This window comes from Eretmochelys imbricata, chromosome 6 (genome assembly GCF_965152235.1).
Source record: "Eretmochelys imbricata isolate rEreImb1 chromosome 6, rEreImb1.hap1, whole genome shotgun sequence".
Classification (NCBI taxonomy): domain Eukaryota; kingdom Metazoa; phylum Chordata; order Testudines; family Cheloniidae; genus Eretmochelys; species Eretmochelys imbricata.
Window position 1 is genome coordinate 121,042,328 of NC_135577.1, and position 9,693 is coordinate 121,052,020.

A 9,693-nucleotide genomic window follows, 5' to 3' on the forward strand; every position below is an offset into this window, starting at 1 on the left:
CCTCTGAAAGAGAGGTAATTTGTTCCTCAGTTTCCCCACTTGTAAAAATGAGGGCAGTAGGAGTGGGACCCCTGAAGGGACTTAGGCATTGCAGTGCTGAGCATCACAGTGCCTACTTTAGCTGTGTAGAAAATTAGGAACAACACTGTGATCCTCAAAGCTGAGTTAGGCAACCAGGCTCTCTAGACAGTGAATGGGAAGAGAGAGGGAGGACTTCAGAATGTGATCCACAAAAGCCATTGTGCTAAGCATGGAGCTGCCTAATCTAGCCAACTGGAGATGCTGATCAGAGGGGGGATTGTGCTAAGCCCTGCCACTCTCTAAGACTGGGCTGCCTGGAGGTGCCTAGCTCTGCTTAGCGATCCATGAACGGGCACCTGCAATCAGGCAGCTTAAATGCCTAATACTCACTGGGCCAGGGAGCGAGATTGTCTAGTGGTTAGGGCCCCCATGTGGGAGATCCCAAGTCCAGTCCCTGTTACAAAATGTTTTATTTATCTACAGTTGAACAGCTTCAAGGGGAGAAACTGAAGAAGCCCCCCTGCCCATTAGAATATCCCAGGTGCTTTTTTAAAAAACCAGCTGCAATGAACCAGGCTATTGTAGCATCAGAGTAGATACAATTGGTGGCCTACTATGATGTATGGTTTGCTGGGACACGTCCTCAGTTGATGTAAATTGAGGCCAATGGAGCTATGTCAGTTGAGGCCAAGTGAGCATGTGCTCCTCTGTAGCTAGGTACAGATGTGCCCTCATCGTTGTAGCAGAGTGCCTGCATTTTGCTAGGCTTGTAGGGCCAAATCCTGCAGTCCATACTATGGTAAATCAGGACAAAGAGGCAGCAAATGAGGAAAAAAATCACAATCACACCATTTCTGAGCCAGAGAAATTCTTGGATGTGGTCTGGAAAAAAACAGCCAAATTAAAACTCCATGTACATTTTAAAAAATGTAAAAATATATATTGAATAGTATCTGATATCTCCATTTGAGATCAATCTCTCTATTAATTTCGATGAAGAATGAGTACCTTACTGTTTTCAGTGGTGTTGCAGCCATATTGATCCTAGGAGATGAGACAAGGTGGTGTGGTCATATCTTTTATTAGACCAACTTCTGCTGGTGAAAGAGATGTTTCGAGCAGGCAAATGGCAGCTTCCATGGAACAAGCTAGGAGATATCCATAGTTTGAAAGGAGTTTAGGCATTGAGGTATTTCTTAATGTTTGTCAATTTTAATTAAGCTCTAGGGCATATTTATCCACCTATAGAATGCACAATAGGAAAACAGTGGAATCGTCCTTTAAAAAGCTTAACAATGATTTGAGCCAATTTGATTTCTGCCTTTCCTATCACCGAAGTCTATGGCTACAGCGACACAAACTTGCCATGAGTTAGCATGAGTATAAACAGCAGCGTAGCCAGGGTAGCATATGGGTAGCGGCAGCAGAGGGCATGGGTGAGCTATGCCTAAAACAAACCGGCTGGAACCTGGTGGGTATGTAGTAGCCCAGTGCCTCTGCTGTGGCCAGGGGCGGCAGGTTTCTATAATTTTTTGTGGTGCCCAGAATGGTTTATCTTCAAAATGTTTTGGGCTAGATCTACCAAAGGCTCAGAACTACAAAGCCTAATATTTAGGCACCCTGCTACCTAGTGGAATCCACAGCCACAACCAGCACCTGTCAGGGGTGGTCAAAGTATTCTGAGTCCTGCCCCTGTGCAGAAGGCTGGACTAGATGGTTTCTTGAGGTCCCTTCTAGCCGCACATTGATTCTAATAGTTAGGTGCTCAGGCTCCCTATATAATCTATGGGGAGGGATAAGTGTCTAAAAAAGGGATTCACAGAAACCAGCAAGCTAAGCGGGCAGCTACCCTAAGGTACCACTAGGAAATGGTGAGGGCCGTGGGTGTTAGCCTGCCCCAAAGAGAGCCAGGTCAGCCCTTTTTTACAGACACTCGTGAGGGTGGTATCTGTGCCTTCCCATATACACAATAGGCCAGTGTTCAGAGCACTGCCTGATTCAGAGCCAGGTCTTGAACCCAGAGCTTCCCCTCTGAATGCTCCATCCACTCGGCTATAGGGTAGTGTACTTATTATCAGGGGTGTCATAGGTAAGACATGGGCGATGATTTTTCCACCATACGTGGCACTGATGAGGCCCCAGCTGATGACTGTCAGAGATGATGGAGGTATACTCAATCCTGCGCATGCAGGGGGCTGGATGAGATGACCTCCTGAGGTCCCTTCCTGCTGACATTTCTATGACTCGGGTGGATCTCTTTTAATCCCGCTTCTTGGAGCGGTTCCACTTTGTATTAATACTTGAATAGTCATTGGGCCAGTGAGCGAAAATTACACTATAGCCAGTGGTTAGCAAATGCTCCTGGGAGACCCAGGTTCCAGTCCCTGCGCCAATGACTAAGTCAATAGTCCCCAAACTGTGGGGCGCACCCCTGAGGGGGCATGGAGGAATGTTCGAGGGGGCACGTGGCAGGGCCCAGACCAACCCCTATGGGGGCGCCACTCAGTCCAGCTCTGCCCCTAGCCGCAGCTCAACTCCGCCCCCTACTCTTCCCCCACCCCAATTGCAGCACCACTGCACCCCATCCCTGCACTGCCCTCAGCTGCACCTCCACTCTGCCCCAGCCCAGCTCTGCCCTCAGTCCCGCTCTGCCCCCCAGGCCAGCTCCGCCTCTAGCTCCAGCACCTTCCCCCAGCGTCAGTTCTGTCCCCAGCTCCACCTTCGACTCCCCTGCTGAGCCAGCCGTGCAGTAATGGAGGGGACACGGACAGCTTCCATTACTAGTAAGGTGGGGGGGGACGCGGCAGGAAAAGTTTGGGCATCACTGGACTAAGTGAAGCAGCTTCAACAGGAGAGACACAGAAAAGCGCACGCACGCACACCCCCTTCCCCAGGCCCCAGTGATTAGGGCGCTCACCTAGGAGGTGGACGATGTTGTTTCAAGTCCCTGCTTCAAAGCTGGCAGTGTGGGGATTTGAAACTAGGTCTCCTACGTTGTTGGTGCGGGCTTTAATCACTAGCTATTGGGCTTAGGGAGGCAGGAAGGGGGTACCATCACCAGGGTTGCCAACTGTCTAATCGCGCAAACCCAAAGACCCTTGCCCCGCCCCTTTCCTGAGGCTTCGCCCCTGTCCTGCCCCCTTCTCTGAGCCCCCCCACCCTCACTCACTTTCACCAGGCTGGGGAAGGGGGTTGGGATGCAGGAGGGAGTGCAGGTTCTGGGAGGGAGTTTGGGCGCGGGCTCTAGGCTGGGGCAGGTGGGTGGGGTGCAGGAGGGTCAGGGGGTCGACACTTACCTCGGGCAGCTCCTCAAAGCAACCGGCACATCCCTCTGGCAGCAGCTCCTAGCCAGGGGGAGCTGGGGGGGGGGGGGGGGGGGGGGGGTGTGTCTCCGCATGCCACTGCCTGCAGGTACCGCCCCCGCAGCTCCCATTGGCTGCAGTTCCCAGCCAATGGGAGCTGCAGAGTTGGCGCTCAGGGAAGGGGGCAGCATGTGGAAACCCCCTTCCCCACTCCCATGGTCCACAGGAATGGTGCTGGCCACTTCTGGGAGCAGCGCAGGGCAGGTAAGGGTGGAGCCTGCCTTCACTCCACTGCCATGCCAGCCTGTTAGTGCCCAACATCTGGAGTCTGGCTGAAGTAGCCACTGGGAGAGAGAGAGAGAGCGATTCCAGGAGACTCCTGCTGAAAGCAGGAGGGTTGGCAACCCTACCCATCACCCCAGAACACCCTATAGTGCCATGGTTAGGCCCCCTCACCTGGGACATGGGAGACCAGCATTCAAGTACCTGCTCCAAATCAGGCAGTGTGAGGCTGTGAACTATACATGCTCTCACCACTGAGTTATAGGGTGCAAGGCTCTATTCCCGCCGGCTTGGATTTTTGTGAGAGAGGCTTGACCTGGCTTAAATACCGGACTGTGGGAGAGGGCTCACAGCTGTGCGTCCCAAGAGGCGATAGATGCCTCCCTCATGTCCAGATTTAGCTTCCCCCCGCAACTCCCTTTGAGGGACTGGGCTTAGGTCCCCCCATCCCTCTCCTCTGTATTTCCTACTGGCTAGCTTGGGCGGGGGGGGAGGGTTTTCAGCTTATCGTGCTGTCTTGTGTGTATTCCTTTTGCAGACACCGAACTTGTCCCATGCATTGTATGGGCAGCCTGGCGTTAGGCAGCACAATGCTGAGCCTAAGTCCTGGATCTGGTGCCTACAGGGCTAGGTGATAGCTGAGCAAGGGGGCTGAGGCTCTGCAATTTGGAGGCAGTGGCGGTGAGGTTTCTACACCCCTCTGTGTCTAGGTCTGTAGCTACGTGGTGGAGTTGTTAAAAAAATAACCGACTGTTAACGATTGCATTTCCCCTGGACAGTGCGGGTTCTCGTCGGTGCTCAGCGCCGCTGGCTCATGAACTAGCCATTGCCAGAGCAACTGAAGCCCTGTGGCTTCTCCAGTCAGGCGCTTTGTTTCAGCAGTGCTTTGACCAGCAGTAATGGCCTTGCCGGCCAAAGGGCAATGCATGCGTGACGTGGGTAACACACGCATCAGCCCTGCAGCTAACCGCCGCTGGAGCCATTTGTAGTTATGAGCCGGCGGCTGCACAGTAGAATCAGGAGATTAAATGCCAAGCTGGGAGGGAAGAGCCAGTGTGCTCGTCAGCAGGGCAATGGAGGCACAGGTCGATGGGGACAAATTCTGTTTCGGCCGCCCGTGTAAGTCCACGGCGCCCAGATGTCCTCTTGCCGAACACTCGCTCCAACAGCGTCCTGGGCTGGCTCCCCTATGGCTGGGTGCTAAGTTCTTTGGTGGTGAGCTTGTGCTCATCAAAAGGTATAAATGCTGTGCCGTATAGTTGAGGGCGGTCACACACATCAGCTGTAGGTTCGTGTTTATGGCCTTTTGTGTGCGCCTGCCTTGCAATTGTTTGTACTAGTAAAAAGCCAAGCTGTGAGTTAAAGGTCCTGTCGCTGCATTACATGCTCCATCTGCGTAAACAATTACATGCGAAATGGAGGCTGCCAGGGTAGCGCGTGCCAGCCCAGCATCTATTCTGGGGAGGAAGGATGGAGAGAAACGTCTCAGCTCCCCTTTGTAAGCTTTGGGGTCGGGGGGGGGGGGGAGCACTTGTCCCAGCACGCTAGTGGGGTGCAGGGCTTGTACGCTTGCCTTCCCAAGATGGCCTTACATCTCAGGAGCAGGGGTGCCTGCCAGTAATTCTCCACAGGATAGCTATACGTTCGATGAGTAAAGTTAAGCATGTGTGGATTTGGAAGCTCGAGTATTTAGTTCCTTGGCATTGTTTATTATTAATAGAAACTATTATCCATTGTGGGGCTGAGTCCCTGGCCTTTTCTGTCACTTGGCTGCTTTTAACAGGCAACATACTGTCATCTCTCCAGCACCAATGAACCTGTGCATTATGAGTCGCCTTTAGCTATCAAAGGGGATCTAAACCTGTAGTTACATGGACAAAAGATCCAAAGGGCGTTTTTATGAAGGGCAATCTACTATTCTTCGGACAAAAGTTTCCGAGGGGCCAGCGGCTAGGAAGACAGCTGCTGGATGCATGCTGCGGCTGCGTGGCATTGCATCCTGTGCCAGTTGTCAGCCGGGCTGTTGCAGAGAATGTCTGCCTTTTCGGGGGTGTTGTATGCAGGGCTATGTGTCTAGTAGCAGTCAGGGGCGCTGGGATCCTCACACACACACAATCTGCTTGGGGGGATAGGAGGGGCTGTTAGAGGGAGCAGTCTCAGGTCCTATTCTGGGGGGTGGGAGGAGTCCCAGCTCCTGGAGGAAAGACAGGACGGGGTGCGCATGTGTGAGGGCAGGGTGGTCCCAGTCCTGTCTGTATCTGTGTATGGGGGGGACCGACGGTCCCAGCCCCTGTGTATATGTGTGTGTGACAACAGGGCGGCTGCTCCAGTGTCCTACCTCTTTGTGTGTGTCTGTCTTGGGGGGTAGTGGCTACTCCCAGCCCCTATCTTTGTGTTGCGGGGAGATGTCTGTCTGTCCGGGGGGGGGCGTGTATTGGGAGCTGTCTCTGTGCTGGGGGGGGTGTGTGTGTGGTGAGGGGTTCCTGGGTGTGTGGTGGGGTGTCTTGGTATGTGTTGAGTGTCTGTGTGTGTTGGCGGTATGTGTCTGTTTTGGGGTGGGTGGGTGTCTCTGTGTGTCTGCCTTTGGGGTATGTCTGTGTGTGTATTGGGGGTTATTTGCTGAGTGGGGGTCTGTGTGCCGAGTGTGTCTCCAGGGTGGGTGGGTGTGTTGGAGGTATGTATGTCTGGGTGTGCTGGAAGGCATCTGTTGGGTATGTCTGTCTGCTGGAGGTGTGTGCGCTGGGGTGTGTGGATGTCTGGGTTATGTCTGGCTGTGTTGGGGGTCTCTGACGGCGGGGACTCTGTATTGGGGACTGTGTTGGGGTGTCTGTGTGTGTGTTGGAGGGTGTCTTGGTATGTGTTGGGTGTGTTTCTGTGTTGCGGTGTCTGTGTGGAGTATTCAGAGTAACAGCCGTGTTAGTCTGTATTCGCAAAAAGAAAAGGAGTCCTTGTGGCACCTTAGAGACTAACCAATTTATTTGAGCATGAGCTTTCGTGAGCTACAGCTCACTTCATCAGATGCATACCGTGGAAACTGCAGAAGACTTTATATATACACAGAGAATATGAAACAATACCTCCTCTCACCCCACTGTCCTGCTGGTAATAGCTTATCTAAAGTGAGCAACAGGTTAGGCCATTTCCAGCACAAATCCAGGTTTTCTCACCCTCCACCCCCCACACAAATTCACTCTCCTGCTGGTGATAGCCCATCCAAAGTGACAACTCTTTACACAATGTGCATGATAATGAAGTTAGGCCATTTCCTGCACAAATCCAGGTTCTCTCACTCCCTCACCCCCCTCCAAAAACCCACCCCCATACACACACAGACTCACTCTCCTGCTGGTAATAGCTCATCCAGACTGACCACTCTCCAAGTTTAAAACCAAGTTAAACCAGAACATCTGTGGGGGGGGGGGGGTAGGAAAAAACAAGAGGAAATAGGCTACCTTGCATAATGACTTAGCCACTCCCAGTCTCTATTTAAGCCTAAATTAATAGTATCCAATTTGCAAATGAATTCCAATTCAGCAGTTTCTCGCTGGAGTCTGGATTTGAAGTTTCTTTGTTTTAAGATAGCGACCTTCATGTCTGTGATTGCGTGACCAGAGAGATTGAAGTGTTCTCCGACTGGTTTATGAATGTTATAATTCTTGACATCTGATTTGTGTCCATTTATTCTTTTACGTAGAGACTGTCCAGTTTGACCAATGTACATGGCAGAGGGGCATTGCTGGCACATGATGGCATAAATCACATTGGTGGATGTGCAGGTGAACGAGCCTCTGATAGTGTGGCTGATGTTATTAGGCCCTGTGATGGTGTCCCCTGAATAGATATGTGGGCACAATTGGCAACGGGCTTTGTTGCAAGGATAAGTTCCTGGGTTAGTGGTTCTGTTGCGTGGTATGTGGTTGTTAGTGAGTATTTGCTTCAGGTTGCGGGGCTGTCTGTAGGCAAGGACTGGCCTGTCTCCCAAGATTTCTGAGTCTGTGTTGGGGTGTGTCTATCTGTGGGGGGTGGTCTGTCAGTGATATGCCTGTGTGTGCTGTATGTCTGTGTGTGCTGCGGCTGTGTGTTTATATGTTGGGGGTATGTTGTCTGTCTCTTCATTTGTTGTGGGGTCTGCTGTTGGGGGTGTCCTGTGTGTCTCTGTGTATTGGGGGTATGTCTTTGTGTTGGGGGGTCTGTGTGCTGGGGTGTGTTTGTGCTGAGGGTCAGGGGGTCTGTGCAGGTTTTGTGGGGGGTGTCAGGTGGTGGCTGTGTGTGTGTTCGAGGTGGCCACATTGGGTATGTATATCAGTCTGTTGGGGGTGTCTATGTTTGGGGGTGTCTGGCAGGGAGTGTCTGTTGGGGAGGGGCATGCACAAGGCGACAAGGACACCCCCCCATAATCGTTGGGGGCACAGAACTCCTCCAGCCCTGGGACCGTGGTGGCAGAGAGAGGGAGCGCCTCCTGGCCACAAGGCTGTGAGGAGGAGAGCGAGTTCCTGCTGGAGCGCAGGGGTGCACATTTTGACCCCAAGGGGTCAAATTTAAATTTCTGCACATGCCCCTGATGTTGGGTATATATATGTGTCAGTCTGTTGAAGGGTGTCTTAATGGGGGGAGGGTGTCTGTCAGGGGGTGTCTGTCGGAGATGTGTGTCAGTCTGCTGGGGATGTCTGTGTCAGGGGCTGTCTGTTGGGGGTGTCTGTGTCAGGGGCTGTCTGTCGGGGATGTGTGTCAGTCTGTCAGGGATGTCTGCTTCAGGGAGTGTCTGTCGGGGATGTGTGTCAGTCTGTCGGGGGTGTCTGTGCCAGGGGCTATCTGTCGGAGATGTGTGTCACTCTGTCAGGGGTTTCTGTGTCAGGGGTGTCTGTTGGGGATGTGTGTCAGTCTGTTGTGGATATCTGTGTCAGGGGCTGTCTGTTGGAGATGTGTGTCAGTCTGCTGGGGACGTCTGTGTCAGGGGCTCTCTGCTGGGGGTGTCTGTGTCAGGGAGTGTCTGTCGGGGATTTGTGTCAGTCTGTCAGGGATGTCTGTGCCAGGGGCTGTCAGAGATGTGTGTCAGTCTGTCAGGGGTTTCTGTGTCAGGGGGTGTCTGTCTGGGATGTGTGTCAGTCTGTTGTGTATGTCTGTGTCAGGGGCTGTCTGTCGGAGATGTGTGTCAGTCTGCTGGGGATGTCTGTGTCAGGGGCTGTCTGTTGGGGGTTTCTGTGTCAGGGAGTGTCTGTCGGGGATGTGTGTCAGTCTGTTGGGGGTGTCTGTGTGAGGGGGTGTCTGTTGGGGGTGTGTGTGTCAGGGGGTGTCTTTCGGAGATGTGTGTCAGTCTGCTGGGGATGTCTGTGTCAGGGCCTGTCTGTTGGGGATATGGGTCAGTCTGTTGGGGGTGTGTGTGTCAGGGGGTGTCTGTCGGGGATGCGTGTCAGTCTGCTGGGGATGTCTCTTTCAGGGGGTGTCTGTTGGGGGTGTCCGCGCCAGGGGGTGTCTGTCGGGGATGTGTGTCAGTCTGTTGGGGGTGTATGTGTCAGGGGGTGTCTGTTGGGGATTTGTGTCAGTCTGTTGGGGGTCTCTGTGTCAGGGGGTGTCTGTCGGGGATGTGTGTCAGTCTGTTGGGGGTGTCTATGTTTGGGGGTGTCTGGCAGGGAGTGTCTGTTGGGGAGGGGCATGCACAAGGCGACAAGGACACCCCCCCATAATCGTTGGGGGCACAGAACTCCTCCAGCCCTGGGACCGTGGTGGCAGAGAGAGGGAGCGCCTCCTGGCCACAAGGCTGTGAGGAGGAGAGCGAGTTCCTGCTGGAGCGCAGGGGTGCACATTTTGACCCCAAGGGGTCAAATTTAAATTTCTGCACATGCCCCTGATGTTGGGTATATATATGTGTCAGTCTGTTGAAGGGTGTCTTAATGGGGGGAGGGTGTCTGTCAGGGGGTGTCTGTCGGAGATGTGTGTCAGTCTGCTGGGGATGTCTGTGTCAGGGGCTGTCTGTTGGGGGTGTCTGTGTCAGGGGCTGTCTGTCGGGGATGTGTGTCAGTCTGTCAGGGATGTCTGCTTCAGGGAGTGTCTGTCGGGGATGTGTGTCAGTCTGTCGGGGGTGTCTGTG